This window comes from Eretmochelys imbricata, chromosome 7, assembly GCF_965152235.1.
Source record: "Eretmochelys imbricata isolate rEreImb1 chromosome 7, rEreImb1.hap1, whole genome shotgun sequence".
Taxonomy (NCBI): Eukaryota; Metazoa; Chordata; order Testudines; family Cheloniidae; genus Eretmochelys; species Eretmochelys imbricata.
In genome coordinates this window covers 97,621,376-97,648,916 of record NC_135578.1, presented here as the reverse complement: position 1 = coordinate 97,648,916, position 27,541 = coordinate 97,621,376, and the positions used below count along the sequence as shown (strand labels likewise).

At 42.8% G+C, this 27,541-nt stretch overlaps 1 long non-coding RNA gene across 1 annotated transcript in view; it reads left to right on the top strand.

Annotated features, from left to right (window-relative positions):
- The window catches only part of LOC144267754 (uncharacterized), a 99,734-nt gene that overhangs the window by 47,921 nt on the left and 24,272 nt on the right, over positions 1-27,541 (top strand). The window contains exon 5 of the long non-coding RNA XR_013346659.1: positions 12,519-12,615. This is a non-coding gene — a long non-coding RNA (uncharacterized LOC144267754). The remainder of the gene's footprint in view (positions 1-12,518; positions 12,616-27,541) is intronic.

Below are 27,541 nucleotides of genomic sequence, written 5' to 3'. Positions count from 1 at the left end.
GTGAAAGACAAGATGGGAGTTAATGGTTTCCATACATCTCTTGGATTCATCTAGTTGTTTCTCATTTTTGCCAATTACTCACGCTATTTCCTCTGACCCTCTCTCCTACCCTCCAAACATCCTCCCAGCATCACTTTCCATTCAGAAAGGCTGTGAATTTTGTTACCTTTGAAGTTCTTCCTTAATCCACTTGTGGCAGAGATAGTACTCCTGTTCATTCTACACTCAGTCCCTCTGGAGCCAAAGGGCAGAGCTGGGCTAAACTAGATGATGGCGAAAAACACCAGCAGCTGGTCTACACTAACAGTCCCACCATTGCTACCTCAAGTGGGGATGCACCAATGCCAGTGCAACAGTGGGAGATGTAAAGAAAAATGCCAGTGTAAAACTGCCACAAGCCACTGTAGTACTGTTAAGATTGATACCATGAGAGACAAGACTGAAAGCTGGCCAGAGCCAGAGATTCTTAGTCATTGTTACAAACACACAAACCTCCCAAAGTTGGTTTTGTGTGTGTGTGTGTGTTTTATTATGATACCTTTTTAACTCCCAAGTCTAATAAACACTAGATTGAAAGGATGTCTTTGTTAATGTTTCAACATTTTACTACCTATTCAATTAAAGTGTGTGAAAGCTCACAATAAATTGTTCTGAAGCTTCATCCGACTTGACATTCTTGATATTCCTAAAGTAAAAATATGTAGGGCAAGATCCCACTTTTTTTTTTTTTTTTTTTTTTTAATAAAAAAGCTTTCTGGCTTTCCGCAAACATCAGAAAGAACCAAAACAAACAAACAAAAAAGCAGACTCAACTTATTTAAACAGAATTTGCAGATCCCCTTTAATAGTTACAAACAATAGTTGTTTGCTTTGTTTTAAAGCAACTCTCATTTTACAGACTGTAAAAATTGAGGTGTAACTTCCTCAATTATTATTTTTCCTGTAGAATCTACTTATCCATCTTAATATATAAAACCTCCAAATGCCTACATAACACTTTATACGTGCTTCCTGCTTTATATCACAGGCAACCAGGGAGGGACTGATTCTTATTTCACGTAGAGTTTTTTGTAAATAAAAAGTAGGCTTGGGAAATTCAGTAAACTTTCAGTATGGCTAGAGTCCAACTCAAGTCCTGCCCTAAACTGCCAAACTAAAATAAACACAACTAAAATTATACTGTCACCGTATATTTGATTTCTTAGAACTAAATGACATTTTAAAAACACATTACATAGCAAATATAATTGCTGTAGATTATGCTGAATATTATGAAATTTTCTAAGTTAAAAATACTCTTGGCTTCAGACAATGAAACGCTCTTAGTTCTTCTACCCAGGAAACTTGCACTGTTTCAGTTTGTGTGTTCAGCTGGTCTCAAACAGCAGAAAGTGGGTGGAAGATTAAAACCTACATTGGGTGATGGCCTGATAATGCTCTGTCATGCAGCAGGCCTAAGTATGATTTGCCTGTGCTCCCTAGGAGGAGACTGACCTGAAAGTCCACAGATTGAGTTCAGTGGGACAGGATTTCATCTCATGTCTACGAAGTGCAGAGCACTTTGGATTAAACTAATTTAAGATAAAACTGCTCTAATTTCAGATGATCTCGGCACACATTAAGCAGAGAGATGATCTCTAGGTAACCAGGATCCAGCTCCTTTAGGGGTTAGCTTTCTTTTTCTGCTCTAGTCTGTGCAAATCCCTCTCAAAATCTTGTGCAGCTAAAATCCCATGCAACATTTTCAGTACTTCTGTTTTTGTACAGAGTAGTCAAGGTTGCCTGCAGGGTGCTCTGTTTTGAAGGTATGAGAAATGATGCTGTATGTCAAAGTATCAATTCCGCTCTGCATATGTTGCCAAAAAAATCTTGTGCTAACTTGACCAGCAGTGCAGTAAGATTCCCCCCGCCCCAAGAGGCCCAACTTCTCATAAAGTTCTTCACAAACTTCTTGCTGAAATCATGGTCAGCTCATGTTTTCCAGTCTTGATTCTATCCTTGAATACACTATTTCAGTAGAATCTCTGTCTCCTAGAACTTAAAGTTTACAGATCTCTTTGCCATTGGCTATTTTCAGATAGATAATCCTAGAAATGTAGGGCTGGAAGGGAACTCAGGAAGTCATCAGGTCCAGCCCCATGAGCTGTGGCAGGACCAAGTAAACCTAGACTATTCCTGACACGTATTTGTCCAACTTGTTTTTAAAAGTTTCCAACGATGGGGACTCCATCACCTCCCTTGGAAGCCTTTTCCAGATCGTAACTACCCTTATAGTTAAATTTTTCCTAATATCTAACCTAAATCTCCATTGCTACAGATTAAACACATTACTTTTTGACGTACCTTCAGTGGACAAGCAGAAGAATTGATCACCATCCTCTTTATAACAGCCTTTAACATACTGGAAGAGGTTATCAGGTCACCCCTCAGTCTTCTTTTCTCAAGACTAAACATGCCCAGTTTTTTTACAACCTTTCCTCATAGGTCAGGTTTTCTAAACCTTTTATCATTTTTGTTGCTTTCCAGTGGACTCTTTCAATTTGTCCACATCCTTCCTAAATTTTTGTGCCCAGAACTGGACATAGTACTCCAGCTGGGGCTCACCAGTGCTGAGTAGAGTATGTGCCTTATGTACAATGCTCCTGTTAATACAGGTATGTTCTTGGCAAATGAAAATAACTTTTATAAAGCTTTAAAATAAGCAGAGATGATTCTTCTTCAAAGGAATAAACTCCAAAACATTGGCTGCTGGGTAATATGTTTAGATATAAATCTGTACCTGAAAAAATGGGTCATCTTAGCAGCTGCCAGACCATGGCCTGGAGTTAGAACCAACGATTGGGAGTAGGGACTTGTGACACCCAGTATACAGAAGCTCTTCTAATCTGGGTGCACTATAGTGTGCCTTTAATTGGAGCCATTGCTATTTGTCTTTGTTTTGTGAACAGAGTATTATCACAAGCCTTTAGGTCTTAGATCTATCCTGTGCCTGTCTCATTCAAGCTGCGTTGTGGTTTTTTTCCACAACTGTCATATTTCTTTAGTGACTTCTCAATATTACAGCTTTCTTTCATAAGCCATGATATGGTGATGCAGTTTCTTCCTTCTATAGTTAAGGTTATGTACAAGCATCATTTTTTATTATTGTGAAGATTTATTTACACAGAATTTAATTTATAGACTTTCAGGCCAGAGGGGACCATCATGATCATCTAGTCTGACCTCCTGCATACTGCAGTCCACAGAACCTCGCCCACCCACTCCTGTAATAGGATTTTGTAGAAATTAAGTGACATTACATAGAAATCAATCTGAAAACATATAAAATTTAAGAGAATGATATTCTTTCCATAACATGTATCAAACATCCTATGGGATTTGATAGAGAGTTATAGCTCTGCTATAAGTGATTTTAAAAATTCTTTAGAAAGGTTGTCATTCTCTATTAAATTCTATATGACTTTTCCATAAGGGTTGTGCATTCTCATTACCTTTTAGAGTAACAGACCACAGTAGAGAAATTGCTGGTAATTCCTCTAGCATTTGTTGAAAATTTCCTGCTGATACACAACAATAATGATTAAAATAAGTCTGAGTTTTGCAAAAGGACTTGAGCCATTCATTAAAAGGTTCTGAAATCATCTAAATATCTGTCCCAGCACTGAGTCCTTGCATTGCTTAGTCCACATTGTAAAAAGAAGAAACTGTTTCTGTTCATTCTCAGTACTGCACTTACCCTGAATGAGTGGTGGATTTGTTACACAAGTGCTTGTGTAACACCAACAGACCCTGGTTGTCATCTGTTGGCAGGCAGGATTGAACTGGGGACCTCTGGGGCTTAGTGAATGAGCCTCTACCGCATGAGCTAAAAGCCAACTGGCTCTTAGCTAAGGCTGTAGAACAGACTCATTAACTCTCTCTCTAAGTGGTCTCAGTGCCACTAGATGGGCAGAACACCACACCCATGAGGTGTGTGGGTTACACTTGCTTTCCACTGTTTGCTCACATCTACCCCCATATCAAATAGAGTTGCCAGGTGTCTGGTTTTTTACCAGACAGTCTGGTCAAAAAGGGAACCTGACTGTATCCAGTCAGTACCATTGACCAGACACCCAAAGTCCTGTTACTGCTGGCAGGGGTGGCAGGGAGGTGTTGGGTCATCACCTGTACCAGCCCCTACTCAGCTGGGGCCACCTCCTACCTACATTGGGCAGCTGGAGCTCCCAGGCCCGGCTCTGCAGGTGAGTCCCTCCTGACCCAGGTGGGGGTGGGGGGAAGAGGGAAAAGCAGCAAGCAAGTGGGGGGTGGGGGAAAGAGGAGCAAACGGGGTGTGGGGCCTTGGGGGAAAAGGTGGGGCCACAGGGGCAGGGCCTTGGGGCGAAGGAGCAGGGCAGGGGCAGGGCTTGGGAGGTTCCAGCACTCCTGCTGGAGCATCCAGTTTTAAAATATTATAAATTTGGCAACCCTAATGTCAAATCATTTAATTCCCAAACACGGAAGTTGTTTTTGACTTAACTCTCATAACTCCTCTCTGGACTCATTTGTGGAGATCATGTTAACTTGTTAGTTGCCAAGAACAGTCTGTCCTTTTTAAATATGGTGTAATGGACTGTAATATTTCATGAAACTGCCTGTTCTCTGGGCTTGGCTGGCTCTAACATCAGTAAAACCACCAATTAAATCACTTAAATCTGCTCTTGACATTGGTCCATTTCTTCTTTGGTATACTCATATTCTTGTCTTTACTATCTGCATTTCAAATGGCTTATTCACCTTTATAAGGCTGGCTTTAAAAAAAATAGCCCTTATTTCCTGTTTCAATGCAGAGAAAAAGCAGCTCATAAGGGAGCTTCAGTTAACTGCTCACTAATTACTGCAGTTTATTTGCAGATTCTGTTTCGTAGTTCTTGATTATTTCTCCAGGCCTATATTAAAGCTGGTGAATAGATTATTCCTAGCCACCAGGATGTTTCTAATCCTTTCTTGCTCCTTTTTATTTTCTAAAAGAGAAAAGGAGTACTTGTGGCACCTTAGAGACTAACCAATTTATTTAAGCAAATAAATTGGTTAGTCTCTAAGGTGCCACGAGTACTCCTTTTCTTTTTGCAAATACAGACTAACACGGCTGCTACCCTGAAACCTTTTATTTTCTGATGCCAATTTAAATTTTATTCACCTCTAATCAGAAATAGTGGTGTTATCAGTAGTTGCTATGGAGTGGATGAAGTGAAATACTTGATTTATGGAGCACCATCTTGTATTAGACTTACCACCCAAAGTATTCTCCTTAATATCTTTCCCTGTAATGCAGCCCTGAGCAGAAGTGTCTCACAATGTGTGTGTACTCTACTTCAGAGCCCATTGAAGCCTATGGGATTCTTTTCATTGACTTCAGTTGCCTGTGAGGCCCTAAGGACAGATTTTGAAAGGTATTTAGGTGTTGCTCCACTGAACGTTGCAATAACTGATTTAGGAACCTAAGTGTTATTTACAAAAGGCATTTATCCACTTAGGATCCTAAATCCCATTTAGACTCCTAAATCAGTTAGGTATTGCATAGATGAGTAAGGCAATGCCTAAATATCTGTTTAAAAAAAATAAAATCTGGGCCTAAGGGCCTGTTTTTCTGCTGCTGTTACTCATCTTGAATAGTACTTACTCACACAGTAGTAATAGAGGCAGTGTAAAGTCTGAGAGAATTTAAGAGGTAGGGAGGAAAGAGGGAGAGGTTGGTGGTGAGGAAGTGGGCTAGAAGCTAAGATAGCAAAGGGTGGAGGGAAAAAACAAGTGATAAGGCAAAGGGGGGGGGAACAACTGGCAACTGAGTTTAAAAAATGGCCAAGTGCTTTCGTACTCAGATAATAATCAAGCCAAACTGTTTATCACCATCTGCTTGTTGGAGTTACATGGACATTGCCTGAGGAGAAAAGTACCTGACATTCCTTAAGGCTGGATCTAAAATATTAATAATCAAGAACAAGGAGGTAGAATATAAACTAAGGAAACCTCAGCCCAATGAGGTTCACTGATAAAGAACCAGTTTTAGCCCTGGGACAGTGTGGTACGGTTGTGTGCCCTGCATAGATCTTGAATGGTTTAGTGTGAGCCTGAGAAGCCAGTTATTTTATCTAGCTGCACCTGGAAAGAGAGCCAGGCTTAACTGACCATAAAGCACAGCTGGCAGGACCAAGCTGATGAGTGTAAGGAGAGGAAGTTTGTAGCAGAAGAGGGCTGCAGGAAGAGAGTCTGCGGTCACATTATGGGATAGAGAGGTGGTGAGGAGGAAGTCCAGGGGGAAAATATGGCCTGGGATCCTAGCCTGACTAGAGAAGGATGGCAAGCGGCCTGGGAAGCATAAAGCAGCTACTGGGGATGGTGCAGGCCCTGGTGGTGTGCCCTGAATCAAGGGCAGGATTTGGACTGCCAGGGAGAGGGCAAGTCCTGGGAGGTGTTCTGTGGAGGAATAGAGTAAGGAGAACTTAAGAGGCTTAAAGGGCAAGGCTGGGTAGGAAAGTGCCCAGGGAAACAGCAGCAAGGAGTGGATTTGCACAGGCGTGGGCCAGGGGCTCCAGAACAGGGGGAACCTGGGGGCCATGGCACCGTCACTTTTAAAAGTGGGAGGGCATAGCTTTTTACCAGCCATAAGGGTGAGTGATGGGGGAGGAGGGGAGCGAGTGGAGAGGAGTGAGCGGGGCCTCAGTGGGAAGAGGCAGTGCAGGAGCAGGACTCAGGGAAGGGGCACTGTGGGGGGCCTGGCCCATTGTTTGGGTGCCCTTGGTCCCCCACTTTTAGGGAGCTTCTGCCACTTCTGACCTGGGCTGCTATTTGTAGGGTCTATGGGCTGGAACCTGGTGTAGTGAGAGGGATTGGGTTCCCCTACCAGTCACTGGTAATGTGGCCTGAATCTGGAAAAGGAAACAAGGACACTAGAAACCCTTGAGGCAAGTGAATGAAGACCAGAGGCAGGGGCCAAAGACCCTCTTGTGAGGACACTGGACTGCTTTATGTTGGGCTTTCGTTACCCCAAAAAGGGAGAACTAAATCGTGACCTGGATGGAGGGCCAAGTTATGGGAAGAGGGACGACCACAGCAACAGAGTGACCATTGGCAGGCGGTGGCCAGACCAATGGCTACTATGCCTACCTGGCCAGAAGGGATGCTTTGCAGTGAGTGAACCCCTTCACAGATAGGCATGTATAATCCCATTTCAAATCAATGGGTGTTATGTGTATGTATCCAAGGCAAGAATTTATCCCAGAGGCTTTTCGACTGTGTCATGCCTTGCTCTGGCTCAGAAATTGTGAGCAACTGCTCCTCATGCTACACAGTTTATGAGCACTGGTAATTGCCAAAATAAATATACAGGAACAAAATGAAGTCAGCTGAAGGCTTGAATATTGAAGCCTCCTATGCCAGGAGGAGTAGATTGGCCAGTTGAAAAAGGATTTCTTATTGTCTAAAAGACAAGAAAGGAATTTGAAACTGTGTGGTCTATATTTCTAGCTAGATCATTATGGCTAATAAAGGCTTGGCGAAAGTGATGTGCATATGCTGTTCTTTTTTCCCTTCAGAATATCAGAAGTTTGTTTTATCTTGTTCACAGTGTTACTGAATGTAGTCTGTATTAGAGAGGGGCCCGCTGCCACAAGTTCCCTCCCAGCCAGCTGCCTGCATCTGTGCTTGTTCCTCTACAGGGTAGCCTGACCGCAAGTAAGACATCTCCGCAATGTGAGATGCACCAGGGGCTGCTGGGCTAAGCCCAGGATTGAGAGGAAGTAGAATGTGGTCTCTAATTAGAGCTGGCCAAAATTTCTGGCGCAAAGTTATTTCTTTAAAAAAAATGCCCCTTTCCCCAAAAACTCTATATAAAAGAAGTAGACACTATCAAAAGTGTGCATTTTCAACAACATTTTCCACAATATTCTAACACATTTAACCAAATTTGTATAGTTTTTAAATAGTAACTTTTTTAATTTACCCAAACCCATCTTTTCTTACTGAAAATTGGGGTTTCAGTAAACAAAAGTTTTCAAAATAGATGTAGATCCTTCAATACACAGACTTTTAAAAAAAATCAGTTAATTTGAGGTATTAACTATCAAATAAACTTGCTAAACGTCTCCCACCACAGGCCAGCCTTGTATATAGTGGTGAGATCCTGGTGTCTAGATTCAGTTATCCTTCTGCTTGGAGTAGTCAAAAATTATTTTCACAGGTCCATCCAGAAATGGAAGGTTAGCTCTAGGGATGGGGGACGAGACTAGGGGTTTGGCTTGGGCCCATCACTAGTATTTTTTTAGTACATGTGTGTTTATATGTAGGTGTTTCCTTCTGACTTCTCTCCTTCTCTCTCCATCAACAAAATAAAATATTTTAAACAGCCAAAAAGATGCTTCTATCAATTTTGTCCTTTTGCCAGTTTTATCAATATGGCCCCAAATCAACAGAATGGCTGCAGACTGTGGAAGATCTCAGAAAATTTACTTATGGTAAAAAATAGGTTTTAGGGAAATTGCTCTTTTTGACTGTTTTTTCATTGCTATAAAAAGCATACAAAAATATTTTCCTTTGGTATGTCTACATCTTTTTCACTAAATAGCTAATTTCCTTTTTCTTTTTGCTGAATAGTAGGTTCTTCTGCTTTGATGTCTAAGAAAAAAATCTGATTAGAAAATCTACAGTGAAGAAGAAACAGGAAACACTGTCATCTATATAGGATTTACAGTTTAATGCTTTGGCTTCCATAGATTCACACAATTTTCTACTGGTTAGGAAAATGGCAATGTGCAGACAAAGAATGGATACTGTAATACTTTTTTATTATTTTTTTTTCTGGAAACATATTCCATATCACCTTCTTTCACTTCCCAAATTATCCTACAAAAATCAGCATATAAAATTAATGCTCAGTAAATTTAGAACAAATAAAAGGAAATCTTGCAGCCTATAATCAACCTGTGGAATCACAGGAGAATCTCAATTTAAATACTACAGCAGACTTTATATACACACACAGAACATGAAACAATACCTCCTCCCACCCCACTGTCGGGCTGGTAATAGCTTATCTAAAGTGATCATCAAGTTGGGCCATTTCCAGCATAAATCCAGGTTTTCTCACCCTCCACCCCCCCACACACAAACTCATTCTCCTGCTGGTAATAGCCCATCCAAAGTGACAACTCTCTACACAATTTCAGAGTAACAGCCGTGTTAGTCTGTATTCGCAAAAAGAAAAGGAGTACTTGTGGCACCTTAGAGACTAACCAATTTATTTGAGCATGAGCTTTCGTGAGCTACAGCTCACTTCATCGGATTTTCATGCAGTTGATAGATTTCCACTCCATACGGCTAAATGCAGTGCCTTGCATAATGACAGGTTTCAGAGTAACAGCCGTGTTAGTCTGTATTCGCAAAAAGAAAAGGAGTACTTGTGGCACCTTAGAGACTAACCAATTTATTTGAGCATGAGGTTTCGTGAGCTACAGCTCAAAGTGAGCTATAGCTCATGAAAGCTCATGCTCAAATAAATTGGTTAGTCTCTAAGGTGCCACAAGTACTCCTTTTCTCTCTACACAATGTGCATGATAATCAAGTTGGGCCATTTCCTGCACAAATCCAGGTTCTCTCACCCCCTCACCCCCCTCCAAAAAACACACACACAAACTCACTATCCCACAAGTACTCCTTTTCTTTTTGCAAATACAGACTAACACGGCTGTTACTCTGAAACCTGAATTTAAATACTATGGATGGATTTTTTTTTTTTGAAGGGATAGGTAATTTTATAGTAAGTTATAAATATTCTTAGCTATAACCAGCAACAGAAATTAAATCTCAAGGCATCAGGGAATAAGCTGATTGTAGGGGTCAGGAGGGAACATATATTTTTGCACAATTCACGAAGGGCCAAGTTCTGCTTTATGTTGGTGTAAATCATAGTAACACCGCCGAAGTCAGATTGGTGCAACAGAGACCAGAATTTAGAATTATGTGAATTGTACATGAGGGCTTCACATCTGTCTGATGCATCAGTTCTTGTCCTCTATGGGGAGGAAGGCAGACATTATGAATCAATGGGGTAACTAGCTATAGAAAAACCTATGCTCCTATATAGCCAGGAAGTTTTTGTTTGGAGACTGAAATATATGCAATTTCAATACTTGGTTTTAAACCTGAACATGGACACCAAGGCCTAATACTTGAGTCCAGCCCACCTTTACAATCTCCCATTTGCCTAAGTCTTCTGAGGCCAGTTAGGCCTCTGACATAAGCATTCATGAGGCTGTTCTAACTATTGCTGGCTTGCAACAGTTCCCAGGAACTTTTTACAATGGCTGCTGGATTGCTAGCGCACAACAGTACTCTGCCATGACACCTTCCTCGTCTATGCCCCAAATGCCTCATATGCTGCTGGGGAGAGGGCTGACACAGGTTAATGTGGATCCGCTATGCTGGCTGTATACAAAGTAGGGATTCCCTCCTGCAGGGGGAATCTTCAAATTCCTGAATATGTTGGCTTTATGGCTCTTTTGCACAGTCAGGACCTGGCCCCAAGCATGAATAAAACCAGATGAAATAATTACAATCCAAGCTGCCTAGCAAAAAAACCCTCTGAACACAAAGGAAATCCACATGTTAGACATATTTGGAGTTCATCCCTCAATTCAATCAGATATAAAGCGCTTTTCCTCCTCAAGGAAACTCAGATGGAATAGTTCAGCCTAATATTAGTGTTTAAAGTTAATGAGCAGCACATTCATAGCCTTTGTATTTTTACATTCTGAGAATCTTTATCCAATAATATGGCAGAGGTATAAGGTTAACTCGTGGTGACCTTTTTTTAAATGTGTTAAATATCAGCATAATTCTTCTCTATAATGATCCTAAGTCCAACAGTGAATGATTGAGGTCTGGGAAGCATGGGCCATGTAAATACTGTTCCAGGGATGGATTTTCAGGCACTCAGTACCCACTCTCAGGGCCAGGTTTTTAAAAGAGCTCAGCACATTGGTTATTGGTACAGGTTTTACGAATGAGGCTTTATTTAGGTTCTGTGGGAGAAGAGTTCTTTTGAAAAACTGGCCCAGTTGAGGGTGCTGAGCCCTTCTGAAAATTCTAGTTTCAGTGTCTGTGTTTGCTTTGGCCTGTGTCTTTCTTTGAGTATCCCTGCCATGATCTAGGAAACAATATTTTATTCTTGTGATCTCTGTAGCTTGCCTTGCACAAAGCAGGTGAGCGCTCTCCTTTGAGGCAGCCAGAGGGAATCCTCCTGCAGGAGGGACTTGTAACAAATATCTCCCAGGCTCCTCATACCATCACAGCCCTCAGCCACTGTAACACAACTGTGCTCCGCTAGCTACTGGGAGAAAGAGACTCAGACTTATTCCTGTCACATACTGATGTTGCAGCTCTGGCACTAAGCCAACATTCATTAATAAGCCTTTAAATGCTGTGACAAGGGTAAAATTTCTGCATCTGTATGTACTATTGTAAATTTTTTCCATATCCTTCCGTTTAGCAAACTCTTTAACTTGTTTTATCTCTGCTACAGATGTATTTTCCCCTCTCCTCCTATCTTTTCATTCTGTCCAACTCTCTGTGGTCAGTAGAATAGGGTTATTTTTAAAAACCCGATTAATTTTTTTCCTACTGCTAGTGTTAAAAATGAATGCATAGAGAGATCAAACAAGGAGAGATTAAAGAGAGAGAACTGTAAACAGATCTAAAAATAGATCCTTGTCTCTTTAAGTCTCATGAATCTGTTGCCCACAGTACAGCTTAGTTTCTTTAAAAGGAACAAGCCCCTTCATTTCTGTTGATGATAAAAGCACTGTTTATAAATCTCCTGATGAAAGCAGAACATAGTTTAAACACTGTACTGTAAAAGATGTTGGCATCTGTTAAGGATTTTTGTGTGAGAGAGTGAGTGTCAGATGTTCTAAGACTTTTTCCAAATTTTTCAAAAGTTTATTTCCAAGTTACTCTCAGCACATGGTACATTTAACATTTTTTCAGGATTGTCTGGTTCTGAATTCCATTGCTTTATTTATTAACCAGCCATGTGTGTAGAAGAAAGAATTTTAAAAATCATAGCTCACATTTTTTTAGCCTTACCCTAATGCTTGAGAGGTATCTGTTCTGTAAACAATATGTGGCAGAGAGCTCAAAGGAAATGAGTAAGCCCCTTACAGTGAAACACATTTTAGCAGCTTGCTTAGCTGAGTGCTTCTTGTTTATTTGTTAAAATGCATTGCCAAATATGGAGTGAAGCTTTACTCAGAAGAAACTGCTTCACCAAGGAATTGATTCTGTTTCACTGACTCAGGGCTGTGTAGAAGAGATAAGTAGTGTCTTGGCTTCTTGAGTTATCAGAGTCACCAAATCATTACTTTTTTCCAATGACTGTCTCAGCTCCACGGAATACCTTGTCTGAACTAGCAGGGGAAATAAAACAATGATAGGCCCTGACTCTTTCATCCATTTTTTTCAGTTTCTCATTTCCTTTTCTCTATCAGCAGCAGTGAGAAGCTTTGCTCTGCAATCCCACCTATAAGGACCTCAAATCCTTTTGGAGCACAGACTTGGGAACCCTGTTCTGGGACCTGATCTCTGGTGAGTTCATTTGCACGGGGGGTGCTGATCCTGACAACTGAAGAGAGACTCATGAAATGGCTAAAGCATTGTAGGCGGAGGAGGGGAAGCAGTTGGCTCACTTTGAATGCATCCCTCTTCCCCCCTCCACACACTTTTGTTATTGTTTGTAAAGGCCTCATAGAGAACAGTGGTATTTATGCCTAGCACCACTACAGGACATGACATTACTTTTAGATTCTGGTTTTTCCCCTTTGACATATAGAAGTGTGACAGAAAGAAAGGTGTGTGGGAGAAAAAGTACAAGATCTATTGTGCATTTTACCACTCTCCTTCCTCTCAGAAGAGAACACATACTTAAGTGTGGAGGTAACAGTGTGAGTGGTTTAAAGGTATCAGTGCTCCAAAAGGAAAAATATAGACAGTGGGTGAAATCTTGGCCTTTTGAAGATAATAGGAGTTTTGTCATGGACTTCAGTACAATCATCCAGTGACATCAATTACATAAAATCATGTACTTTACTGCTCTGGGTGGAAACATAAGCTGCACCACTGATGTCAGCTAGTAACCAGCCTTAGTTTACAAATGATGCCTACCACCTGCAATGTTCCAGTGGTCTGGCACTTCACAAATAAGTGAAGGCAATGCAGTAGGACTTGTTCTGTTGAGCAGTTGGTTATGGAGAGGCAGCACAGCTGTGCATCAGTGGAAACACCACCTGTCAGTGGGGATGCAAGTCTCATTCTGCTGGTTCTGCACCAACATATAACAAAAGTGTTGACCCCAACACAATCACGGACAACACCCTTGTGCAAAACAGATGTCCTCAAAATGCCCTCACATGTGTGATCACAACTCCCATTGACTTCAGAGAGTGTGTGTGTGTGTGTGTGTATTTGATGGGAGGATTTGGCTATGGAGGGCTTTCTGCACATCTGTAGAGCTCCAAAGCAAAGTCCCTGGCACATGGGTCAGATAAACATTATTCTAGGTTAATTAACCAAAGGCTATCAGTCGTCTGTGGGTATTCACAGATGAAGAAAATACTCCCCCCGACCCCCGCCCCCCGCATTCAGGCAAGGGACCTAGAGATCAGTAGGAGGTGAAGATGTTTTATGCCATTGGAAGTTCCTTGGAAGCCATTTACTGCACAAGATGCTATCTAAATACTTGTTATTGTTTTACAGTTATTACTTATTACCCATGACTGTGTATCCATACATGTTTCCCACTGAGCAGTGCACCACACCTCAGGAGGTGGCAGACATTTTCGTGTGCCCCCCACAGAGCTGCTCAGAAATTCCAAGCTACTTGCAGATGCAAAGCACACTATCATGAGCTGTAGCTCACGAAAGCTTATGCTCAAATAAATTGGTTAGTCTCTAAGGTGCCACAAGTCCTCCTTTTCTTTTTGCGGATACAGACTAACACGGCTGCTACTCTGAAACCTACCATGCTCAAGTCACTTTTTGATTGTTGATTGACTAGAGTGAAGCAAGGGGTTAAATTATGCTGCCAATTTTGTTGTTTATAATGTAACTATCTCCTTTGCCTTCGTGAAACTGAAAGAGCTCAATCTGATGTAAATGTGGTAGCTCAAAGAAAGAGAGATCAGAGGTCTGAACAAGACCCATAGGGGAGGAAATGGAAAATTACAGATTAAGGGAGGGTAAATCTGATTTCAGAAAAGGAAGGTCATACCTGAATAATGTAATGGAATTTTAGCGGATACCATGCTGCTCAGCTAGACAAAGCAGGGGGGGGAATAGAGCAGACAGGCACTGTATGCCATAATTAGAGTACATATAGTTCCCTATCAAAGGCATTAGCAAAATATAAGGTGTGGAGTCATGGAAAATATGGAAAGCTGGCAGGCTGGATTCAAAACTGGCTAAACAAGGGATAATCATATGCTGCTTTTGCAGGTGTATAATTGAGAAGTATCAATTATGTATAGCTGGTGCATAAGAGGATTATTGAGTCACAGAAAAGCTTTCTTTGTTTGGAAGAATTACCAGTTGATAGTTATTCCCATTCATTCCCCATTATGTAAACATTATTTGTGTATTTATGTTGGCTTTTCATTTTTGAAGATGGAAATGCATTTGCTAAGCATATTCATGTTTCAGCACTGCAAGTAGTTTAACCACTTCACTGCTGGTCCTGCATGCCAACTGCTATTCTGCTAAGTTCCATTGAAACCAGAAGAAACAATCTTTTATTTATCTATTTATATGTCACGAAGAATACTGTTGGCACTCAACAAATAATAAATCATAAGTCAGCAGCCGAAGAAAAAGTTCATTCTGCCAATATGCATTCTGTTTTGTTTCTCCAAGCCTGAATATTAGTACCAGTATTACACAAAGACTTTGTTAAACAATTAGTATGCTTTACTATTAATTATTGAGTTCTTTGTGGTAGGGACACAATTTTCCTATATGTGTACAGCGCTTATCATAATTTAGATTGCAATAGCACTCAAAATGTACTAATTTAATAGCATGACAGTGTTAGGCCAGCCTGTCTACATTCTGGTTCCTAATGGTCAGAGCAGAAACCGGAATCAGGAGTTTAGCCAAGGATCAGAGGTGTAATTGGAGCTGATGGTCAGGAGCAAGGCATAGGGGCAGGAACCAAAGACCAGACAAGGATCAGGCATGGAGCAGGAGTAAAGCAGGAACAGGGAGTTGGGGCAGGAGTGAGGCAGGAACAGGACAGGAGCATAGCAGGAACAGCTTTGGTTACAGAACACAGGAGACAGGCAAAGAACAGGGTCCAATGCAGCAGCAACCGGGAGTCTGTGTGGTTGCTCAGAGAAACCACTCAGATCACATCTTAGCTTAAGCGGGTGCAAGCCAATCAGGTACTCCTGGCTTTCCAATAGGTGTTCCAATAGGACTTCCTCTGCGGCCTGACCTTCCAAGATTAGTGAGGTACTCCTTTGTCTGTCTCCCTTGGTGGCAGCGAGGCAGTATCAGAGACCTAGGGCCCAACAGTTCCAGTTTCTAGACCAACAGAAACCAGGAACCTGCACCCTTTGATCCTTACACTGCCTGTGCACTCCTCCAGGGTGGCACTGAGCCTGGCTTGCTGGGATGATATCAGCTTTTCCACTAGCTTGGGGACATGGATATAGGCACGCAGGATCTTTCCTTGGGACTGTGAGATACTGAAGGCAACCTTGCCTCAGATGGGATTCAAGGATTCCGTGTACTATATAATCTTGTGCCCCTGAATCTCGACTGGTGGAGGGGTTTGTTGAAGCTGATCCAGAAAGGGATTCTCTATATAGGGCTTGAGGTGTGATGTATGGAATACTGGATAGATGAAGTGGGACTACTGAAGTTGCAACTTAAAACACTACTGGGTTCACCAGTTGGTAGATTTGGAAGGGACTGAGGAACTGATGGTCTAACTTCTGAGAAGGCTTGCTTGTCCCAAGGTGTTCTTTGGAAAACCAGACCTTCTGGCTCACAGCAAATGCCTGACATTTGGGGTTGCTTGTCCGAGAATCACTTGTAGGCCTTTTTAGCCTCTTCCAGGTGACTCTGGAGGAAAAGTATCTTGGATATAGTGAATTCTGGACCCAATTGACAGCCTCCAGATAATGCAGTGTGGAAATGGGGATGATATCCATAATTTGAAAAGAAGGAGCTCTGTCCTGTGTAGATGATAGGTATTATTTTTAAGAGAATTTGTTATATTGTATCAGGGAAACTCAGTTGTCTTGATGGAAGTTAATAAAGCACCAGTACTTGATTGACCCTCACCAAATGCCTGTCGATATGGCTGTGATATATGGTAGAGGCGGATGCATTAGGCAGAGTGTCTCCTGCCAGAAGCGAGAGACAAATTGAGGCTCTCGATCAAAGATGATTTGGTCTGGAAGCCTCTGGAGGTGGATGATGTGCACCACCAGCAGCTGGGCTGCTGCTTCATCCAAAAGCAGATGGCTGCAGGGAATGAAGTGGGCCACCTTAGTTAGTTGGTCTATGAGCATTCGGACTACAGTGTGACCCTTGGAGCCTGGGAGTTCCAAAACAAAGTCCAAAGTGATTGAGATCCAGAGTCTCCAGAGGTTTTAGGATGTCAAGGGGTTTCCCATGAGGCATCTTAGTACAAACACATGTAATACAGGAGTCTACACAGTCTCAGACTTCAGTACTCATATCAGGACACCAGAAGAAATGAGCAAGAGTGAAAAAAGTCTTGAGGTGACTAAAGTGGCCTGTGAGCAAGGTGTCATGGCATAAATGTAATTGAATGTGTAACTGTGATGTGTGTCACCCTGTTCCATATGGATTGTTGCACTTTGGCCATTCCCTTCTCTGGGAGTCTTCTCAGCAGAGGTGGCTGTCTGCAGGCATGTCCAGGGAGGTCAGGTGTTAATGAATTTATAGGTCTTCAAGAGATATGGGGTGATTCCAGTTGGGCTCTTCATTTCCCTGGTAATATTCCCATTTATGTGATCGGGCATCTGCTTTTGCATTTCTGGTTCCTGGATGGTATGAAAGGGTGAAGTTAAATTGGGAGAAGAATAGTGCCCACCTGGGCTGTCTTTGGTTCAGTGCCTAAGCCATCCAGAGATATTCAAAGTTTTTATTGTTGGTGAAGACCTGTACTGGGCATCAAGCTGCCTACAGATTAGAATTGTCGCTGTTCAAAAGAGGATTTCACAGCAAGCAGTTCTCTGTATAGTATTTCATAGTTAATTTCAGCAGGTGTGAGCTTGTGAAATTAGTATGTGTAAAGGTTCAATACCAATTGGGGCCCAAGCCTTTGGGACAAGACAGCACCAAGAGCCACGCTTGAAGCATCTGCTTCCACCATGCATGGCTGAGTGGCACCCAGATGTGTCACAATGGGGGCTGTTATGAAGGCAATCTGGAGCTAATCAGAGGCTCACTGTGCTTCAGGTGACTAAATGAACTTGGCAGACTTGCGGAGAAAGGAAGTTGGGGAGGCCTTTTGCCCCAAGAAATTCAGAATGAATCGCCAATTAAAAAATGTTGAATTCCAGAAAGATCAGCAGCTCCCAGATGGGCTCGGATGCTTCCCAGTTGTGGATTGCTTCAGCCTTCTGAGGGTCCCTATGATACCCTTCAGGGAGATGATATACCCCAAGAACTCAGTGGATGGCTGGTCACTCATGCATTTTTTGAGTTTCACATATAGTCCACATTTCTGTAATATTTCCAGGATGAACTAGGTGTGTTTATTGTGATGTTAGGGATACTCATAAAATATCAATATCATCCAGGTAGACGACTAAGATTTCCCTGAACATGTCATACCAAGTGTTGGAAGGGGATGGGAGCACAGGTTAATCCAAATGGCATGATCACCTACTCAAAGTGCCTCCAATGAGTCCAGAATGCTATCTTCCTTTTGTCCTCCACTTAAACCCTCCCCAGATTGTAAACCCAGCAGAGGTCTAATTAAGTAAAGATTTTGGTGGATCACATTCAGTCCAGTAGCTCTGAGATTAAGGGCAGGGGCTGTGAGTTTTGGATTGTTATCTGGTTCAAAGCCTGATAATTTACACAGAGGCATAGCATTCCATCCTTCTTTATCACAAAAAGGTCCAGGGCCCCTACCAGGGAAGTGGCTAACCAGATAAAGCCCTTCACTAGGTTTTCTTGGATGTGTAGGCCCAAAGGGCTTTCAGTTATGGTTCTGACATAGGGTATATCCACCCATAGGGAACATGGTTGTGGATCTATGTGTCAATCATAATTCCATTGTGAAGATAAAATGTCTGCATTTTTCTCTTCAAAGACTTCCAAGAAGTCTTGATAATTGCTAGGGAGCTGGGGGACGGTGTCCTGTGGGCTAGGCCCCAAGGCCTGGGTTTTTTTTCCCAAGTGTCACAGTCCTGGGAATAGCTCTAAACACAGGGCTAGAGAATGGGACTCAGTGGGTTGCAGGCAGTAACTGAAAGAAAAACTGATCTTTTCCATCAGGAAATAATGGGGTCATGCTGCACTACCAAGCAATGCCAAGAATCAGGGAAGGCGCAGTGAATGGATTGCATTTAGTTGCATAACCTCTCAGTGTCCCTAGAAATCAATATCTAAGGGCACAGTTTTGTAGGTCACCAACCCTGAAGACAAGGGACACATAGATAGTTTTGACAGGATACAGCCCACTCTTGGGCTGGAGGGGGCTGCACAAGGTTACCTCGGCATTGCTGAAATTTGCTGCAGCCCTGGAGTCAATCATTGGAGGTGGAAGGGTGTGGCTAGATCCAGGAGACACATCTGTATCAGAGCTTAGATATGAGGAGAAGCCCCTCTGGTCTCAGTTCACGTCTGGGTGCCCAGTCAGGAGGTAGTACCAGGATGGTACTGTGAAAACTAACAGTTCCCTTTACCTTGCCCTTACCCAAGCCAGCTCCCCTTACCTTGCCTGGGCCTGTTAAGTTTCCTGGCAGCTTTCTGATCAAGCAAGAGGTGAGCATGTGTCTAGATGCCCCCCTGTAGATACACAAGTTCATGCAATAGATATACATGTTCCCCTAATATCATCAGTGCCTTTTCTTCCAGGGTCAGGTGGCAGCTTAGGTCAATCGGTATTGCCTCAGGGGTTGGTACACATGGCTTTGGTTCAACATACAGTGATGGGGGTGGACCCACACTTCTTTCTTTCTTTCTTTCTTTCTTTCTTTCTCATAATTGGGCGTCAATTCAGAGAGCTATGTCAATGAAAGCATTCATTTGGGAGAGGCTCTTGACATGGGACAGTTAATCCTTCATCTCTTCACTCAAGCCTCACCAGATTTGGTGTGATTGGGCTGCCTTATTCCTTTCCACATCTGCCACCAGTCACTGAAAGTGAGTGGTTTATGTGGTAGCGGGTCCCTGCTCTTGCCAGAACTTCCCCAGTGCCACTTCAGTGGTATGGGCTCAGTGAGGGTCGACGAATGTAGCAGAGAATGCTTGTATGAAAGTGACCCAGTTGGTGAAAACTGCGCTGCCCTCTTCTAAGAGGGATAAAGCCCAGTCCAATGCTTCCCTTGTAAGTAGGCTCACCACCAGTCACCATTGATCAGAGATGGAATCAGAGTCAAGAGTCAAGGCAAGGGTCAAAGCTGTAGTAGAAGCCAAGGGTCAGGAGAAAAGCTCAGGGGCAAGAACCAGAGACGAGGCAAGGATCAGGCATGGAGCAGGAGTAAAGGAGGAACTAGAAGCGGGGGCAGGAGTGGAGGAGGATTCAGGAATGGGGTTTGACACACATCCTAGGAGACCGGCAAAGAGCGGCGTCTGATCCAGCAGCAACAGGGAGCCTGCACGGTTGCTCAAACAACTCATCTGGGTCACTTCCTGGCTTCAATAGTGGATGTGAGCAAATCAGATGCCCCAGGCCTTAGATGTTCTCACAGTGCTTTCTGTGAGGCTTTACCTTCAAAGATGAGTGAGTTGCTGCTTCATCTGTCTCCATTTGTGGGGGTGATGGAGTTTCGATGACCTAGGCACCCCACAGTCCTAGGTTCAAAGCCGGCTGAAACCAAGGACCTCTGCCCTTGGATCCTTTCAGATAGATCTTGTATTTCTAGTGGGAGCTCCATTTCCCTCCCTTGGTGCTTACCCATCCCCACTGGAAACAAAGGGCACAAACTTAAGAGGGGTTGACTGCTTTCTTTAAGCAAGAAGAAAATCCCTCTTCCTGAAAACATTACTTTAAACATTCTCCAGCTATTTCCAAACAAATTGGCCTTTACATGGTAGCAATGATGGAAACATTTATGAATTAAGGTCTAGTTTATAAAGGTATTTAGACTTTCAATGAGACTGAGGATCCTAAGTGCCTCTGTCACCTTTAGAAATGAGACTTAGGCCCCTAAATAACTTAGGCCTTGCAAAGCTTAGTGGCGCAATGACTAAATACCTTTAAAAATCTGGGACTGAGTCTTAGTAAAGAGTAGGCTTCTGCAGTCATGACCTGCAGTGATAGTCATGTTCCTCTGCAATAATTAAACTACCAAACACAAGAGTGAGGCTAGTGAGTATGGGAGACAGATCTCTTGTAGCTGGATCATGATTCTGGAACTAATTGCTGAAAGAGATCAAAATGTCCATGTATTTCTCTGTCTCCAGAATGATTTGGTAATATATATTTTTAAAATCCCAGTAATAGGAGAAAGGTGAGTGGAGAATAAAACACAGAGATCTGTATATGTCACTTAAAATGTGTAAAGTGATGAGTTCTCAACTCCCACCGATATCAAAAATCTAATGGTTGATGGGGCTGTGTATTTTATTCAAGCTCTCTGCAAATAAGGGACTTTAATAGTTATCAGTATTTTGGAAAATTATTTATGGATTTAATATGCAGTCAGACTAGATTGTCATGATGTTCCCTTCTGACCTTAAAGTCTATGAGTCTATGACATTTTAGAAAATGAAACTCTTTTAAAAAATAAGTAATAAAACAATTAAGAAATGTTGCTTGGCCTAATTTAACAGAATGTTAAATCCAAGATGATGTGTGTCAACTGAATAATTCCACACTGCTACATTTTTTCCATGCAAGTTATAAATTGTGGTAGAAAATAATCCATTCAAGCTGGCACTGGTGGTCTAGTATCTGTAGCAATGAGCTGCCAGTTGGTGTGAATGACACATAAGGCAGAATTGTAACTTTCTGTCACCTGTAATTTGTTTCACATGTCCAGCTGAGTTGTAGATTTCAAACTGTGAAATATCTTCCATAACTACATCTTTTTAAAAAAAACCAGTGAAGTTCTGCATAATGTCTGAATGATTTACTATTCCATTCTAGATGGGATGGCGTGGCTTTACCCACAACTGCATAATCAGAAAAGGAGTATATGTATCAAATAATCTGTTACACTAAACAAAACAAACAAACAAACAAAAAAAGTAAAAGTCTAAGCACCAATTCCTCCTAAAATAGAAAACTATATGGCATAGACACTATTAGATGCCAAATTTTAAGTAAATATGATATGCTGCAGAAGGCCAGACAGGATCAGGATCTGTAATAGTTGTGTACCAATCTGATGGTAGTCTGGAGGCTGTTAGTTCATGGGATTGAATGTATTTATTGTTTTTCATTATTGCTAAAATTCAGCTGTTTTACAGCTTTAGTTATGTTGTTACTGTTTACTATTGCATGTATTTGAATGAAAGGGTAACTCAATGTCATTGCTAATTTAGCCCAGGCAATTGTAGCCATTTTGTATTATCACACACAATTGAGCAGACCTGTAAGAAGGTAAATAGAGAGCCGTACATTCTTAAAAGTTTTCTGTTTCTGGCCTTCTCTGCTCTGAAGGAAATGCTGAATGTAGTCCAGCTTTGTCTAACTTCCCTCTGGGTACTGTTATCAGGCTGTTACTAGCAAATGTTATTAAATTGCAAGATTAAACAGCTGAAAAGTTTCTGGATGGACCTTGACCAAATTGGGGCTATTAGGAGTTTTTCAAAAAGGCATTGAGGGTAAATGGTGAGACTTTCACTGGAGAAATAAACTGCATTGCCAAAGTCAGAGTCAAGACTTCTATGAGCCTTTTAATAGAAAGTTGGCTAAATTAAAGGTATTAGTGTAAAAGGGAACTATCCAGAATACGGAGTCTAAAATTAGAATTATTAGCTCTTTTTTTTTGTTCATGAGCACACTTGCTGTCCCTCTGCTTTATCGATTTGTGTGAGCAGGGATGATACTGATATACTGATTCACTTTAGGGTTGTCAGTTTTCTAATCGCACAAAACCGAACACACTAGCCCCACCCCTTCCCTGAGGCCCCACCCTCTTTCCCGCCCCTTCCCTGAGGCCCTACCCCCGGCTCACTACATTCCCCACCCCTTGGTGGCTTGCTTTCCCCCACCCTCACTCACTTTCACTGGGCTGGGTTGAGGCAGGAGGTTGAGGTGTGGGATTGGGTGAGGGCTCCGGCTTGGGGTGCGGGCTCCGGGGTGGGGCCAGGGATGAGGGGTTTCTGGTAAGTATCTCTCCTCACTTGGTGTCTGGCTGCTGACCTAGCATTTTTCTCAAAGTCCTCACAGCAGAAAAGGAGTTCCAGGGCACAGAAGGCATTTTTAGTGCGCAGTAAGCATGTCCACATAGTGAGTTAGCGCAGAGTAGCCAGTACACTGTAAATTCACACCCTAGCTTGAGGCACACTAACTTCACCATGTAGACAAGCCCTTACTCTCTCAGCCACTGTCCTCTGAGAGTCTCAGTTAAGAGTTGGGAAAGAGGGTAGGTAGACGTCTATTGCTGTTGGCAATCTGAGGATGCTATTACCTTGAGTCCCAGTCTGGGAGTGGTTGCTGGTCAGAGGTCTCAGGGTGTGGCAAGAAAGGGAATTCTCCTTGAGTGACTCACCAGAAAAGCAATCAGCAGTGTCTCTCCCTTGAGAGTTAGTGTTTGTAACAAGAAAGTAAAAAATTTAACACATGCAGAAAGTAAAACTGGAAAACCATCTAGACTGGGGTTCATCTAGTCCAGTAACCCCAGAGTGGAGAGCCTAAGGCAAACTCCCCTCTCTTTCCCATACAACCATTACTATGGCCCTGAGCTAAGGCAGGGGAAAGCTGACCTGAGTAACTCCTCATTCACTGGGAACCAGGCAGTGCCCTGGCATGCTGTCACAGCTTCTTCATCCAGCAGCATGGCAGCAGTGGAACAAACTCCCCATACATGCTGCTTTCCTTGGCAATGTGACTGATGGCAAAATACTGCTCTCTCAGGCCTCTTTCTGACACAGCTTTGGTGTAAAAGAGAGGGAGGGGAAGCTCGTGAGAGCACCAGCCAACACCTTCAAAGAGAGGAGCATGGGAGTAGCTAGGGAGTCTTCTATGAATAGGGGGGAGAAGGGCATCTTCTGAGAGGCAAGCACTTCCCCCAGTTCCTGAGTAGCTCTTGAGAAGCAGCACCCAGCTACCTGCAGCTGTGTTTGATTTGTTTGGATGAGGGAGTAGTAAAAGTTGGTAAAGAAACCAATAGTTGGTAAACTATTGGGAGGTTTAGCTCAAAACTCCAAGATTCTCCGTGTCATGTTATATAAGTGAACATCTACCAAAGTCTTTCTAACCCTAGATTACATGGTAACAACTGAATGAAACTTAAAGGACACCCAGACTTCTTTCAAAATATATTGTTTAAACAGTTAACGTTAAAACAACCATTAACTCCCTTCCTTTTCCCTAAAACAATACAGTGGCCTTCAACAAGTCTTTGCACTATTGCTGCTTTATAGCCAGGTCTTGATCCATCTAATTATGTGCAGAGGAATTAGGGGGCATAAAGTAATTACATATGGCCCTATCCATGGGACTTGTAGAAAAGCCACAATTTAGTCCTCCTCCTTAGTATATTTTAGTTGCCAAACCATACTCTTAAAACTTATTTCTCTTATTATTTTGAATTTTGATAAATGGTTCCAGTGTTAATTGCTGATTTTCAGTATCTATTGGTCCACTGAATATATCTTCCAAATGTGCTACTTTATCTAGGCACATGGGGCTGAACTTTGCAAGCCTCAGTAATAATTCTGTAATTAAGATTGTGGGAAGCTTTTTACTTGAAACAGAACCAAAATCCCTCTCTCACACACTGAATTTAGTCTTCACATTTACTACAACTTCTTTCCAGAGGCAACTGAATTTTCTAGGATGTTTTCTAGATAAAATGCTTCCTAACCTTTGCTAGAGAACTTTAAAATCATTCAGTTTTCAAACTGAGCACCATGCGTCTGCCTTTCCCCCTTCACTATTGCCAAGCAACCAAACAAACCATTCCAAACTGCATTCCCTTTCCATTTTAGTATACCAAACCTTAATTCTGATGTTAGACTTCCTCATGGAGAAATAACAAATTATAGACTTATACCAGGTGTATCTATCAGTAAAATATCATCATCTGTCTGAGGCTGGAGTTAAGATTTTTCATTTGAATGTGGGTGTGAGGAAATAGATGTGTGCTTTGTGTGGTGGCTTCAGATTCTCAGACTCTATTTTGGTATCATGATGTTTGGATGGAAAGGAACGAGAGCTGACATTAGTGTGGGGGGGACTGTTAGTCTAATGCAGGGGTGGCCCGAGGGACATATCTGGGTATGGAAATTATATGGGGGCGGGCCATGAATGCTCATGAAACTGGAGGTTGGGGTGTGGGAGGGGGTGAGGGCTCCGGCTGGGAGTGCAGGCTCTGGGGTGGGGCCAGAAATGAAGAGTTCAGTGTGCAGGAAGGGGCTCTGGCCTGGAGCAGGAGGTTGGGGTGTGGGAGTGTGTGTGTGTGAGGGCTCCGGCTGGGTGTGCAGGCTCTGGGGTGGGGATGAGGGGTTGGGGATGTAGGAGGGTGCTCCAGGCTGGGACCGAGGAGTTCAGAAGGCAGGAGGAGGATCAGCGCTGGGGTGCGGGAGGAGGGCAGGGGTGCAGGGTCCGGGAGGCGCTTACCTCAAGCAGCTCCCAGAAGCAGTGGCATATCCCCTCTCTGGCTCCTACATGGACATGTGGCTATGTGGCCAGGTGGCTCTGTGTGCTGCCCCATCTGCAGGCACCAACCCTGCAGCTCCCATTGGCCGTGGTTCCCAGCCAATGGGAGCTGTGGGGGTGGTGCTTGGGGCGGGGCAGCGTATGGAGCCCCCTGGCTGCCCCTAAGTGTAGGAGCCAGAGAGGGTACGTGCCGCTGCTTCCGGGAGCCATGTGGAGCCATGGCATGTGTGGAGCGGGGGCAAGCCCCCAGCCCTGCTCTTTGGCTGGAGCACCGAAGTGGGACAAGCCCCAGACCCTGCTCCCTGGTGGGAGCTCGAGGGCCAGATTAAAATATCTGAAGGGCCCGATGCGGCCCCCGGGCTGTAGTTTGCCCACCCTAGTCTAATTTTTGCTAGTGGAACTCTCATATCAGAAACCATAACCCTAAGTTACCAAAGTTTTTTGTTTGGTTTAAGATTGAGTTTCAGTCTGAACTCTGAATGTTTTTTGATGTCTTGTTTTTGAGGTTTAATGCCAAGTTTAATTATCTTTTAGTTTTGTGGTTTCATAGAAATCATGAAAGCCTTCTCGCCACTACTGTGGTTCTTAAGACTGGAGCAGTATCTGATGAAAAAGTGCAAATAGCTCCAGGTGCTGCTAAGAGACTCAGACATTTCTCAGCAACTACCTATCTGGCCCATTGGAATGGCAGCAGTATTACCCTAGGGCTCAGGAACGAACTCCTTTGGGCTGGGAAAGAGTGTGAACTTCCCCTCTTCTTGGCCATTTCTTCTGGTTGATCCATGGAAATAATACTTATTTACTTCTCCAGTGGATTTTGATGATTAATAATTGGTTAATAATTACAAAGTACTTTGAGATGAAAAGCACTACATACATGCTAAGTATCAGTATCATTTCACACAAAAACCATAGTTTCCACTAACCACATACTGCTAGCATCTGAAATAGAACTCACAATGGCTCCAAAAGAATCAGTGTCTAAAAGAGAGTAATTTCTGCTAAAAGAAGATCTCCACTAGCTATGGAAAGAACACCTGTGGCGATCTGATATAGTCCATCCACTATGGCCAGTGGTTGTAAACAGAGACCATTACACTTTTCTGCATATTATATCCACCTTCCTGCAGGGGCGGATTTACACCTTACGTGCCCCTAGGCACAGCATCTTCAGCTCCCCCCGCCTGCAGCTGACCTTTGTGTTGCAAAAAGTTTTAGAGCAGTATGGCACCCGAAGGCACATGCCTACTGTGCCAAATTGGAAATCTGGCCCTGCCCTTCTGGCTGCATAAAGTTTTGTTTGATGCAGAAGAGAGCAAATGAAGGATTACTGAGATAAGGAAGAAGACTGTCTAATTGTGAACACTGAGGAAATGACGTCCTATCATAACCACTGTTCTTAGCACCACTAACACTGTTGCTGTGCCTTCAGGGTACTACGGAACGAACGCTGATGCAGAAGAATTTTGCTTGATGCATTATCCACTATAAAATGTAGAAGCAGCACATTGTGAATCATCAGCTAGTCTCATTTTAGTTTAGTTACTTTACCACACAGCACATTGGGGAAAAAAAGACCCATTTTTTCATTTAGAACAAAATCATAATGAAATATCAGTCCTTATAGTTTAAGCTTCATGGCTGCCAGGCAACCACTCAAATATTCATTAAAAAATTAAAGGACTAGTAACAAGGGTAACCATGTAGAGGCATTCATTAGCAGTCTTAAATAAGAAATCCAATTCATATTTTTCAGTCTAGAAATGCATTTTGTGAAATGTTATTTTTTAATAAAAAATAAAGTATACTGTTAAAAAAGCCCAAACAAATGGATAGACACATTAACCAACCAACCATGCAGCAATCAACCAAAAAATACCATCTGATAGCTATGATGCAGAAGCTGACTGTACAGTCAGGGCAGGGAAACAAGCAACCAGGTGGATATTAATGAGGTGGGGTTTTGGGGTGGCAGGGGGTGGGGTTAAACTGTTCATTTTAAATATATATATATATAAAATTCTTTCTGAAATCTTGACATGAACATACTAATTAGACTAATTACAATCTGTCAGTGAAAATCATCACATTGTTCACTCTACTTGTATGTTATAGCTCTTTCCCCATACTACGTGTCTAGATTGCAAGCTCTTAAACCTATTATGACCTATAGAATGCTACAGAACTGTCTAGAACAGGGGTGGGCAAACTTTTTGGCCCGAGGGCCACATTGGGGTGCAAAATTTTATGGAGGGCCGGGTAGGGAACCTGTGCCCCTGCCCCTTATCTGCCCCCTCCCACTTCCTGCCCCCTGAGTGCCCCCCTCAGAACCGCCCACCCATTCAATCCACCCTGCTCCTTGTCCCCTGACCGCCCCCTTCCGGGACCCCCGGCCCTAACCACCCCCTGAAACCCCACCTCCTATTTATTCCCTCCCCACCCCCGACTGCCCCCCCAGAACCTCTGCCCCATCCAACTGTC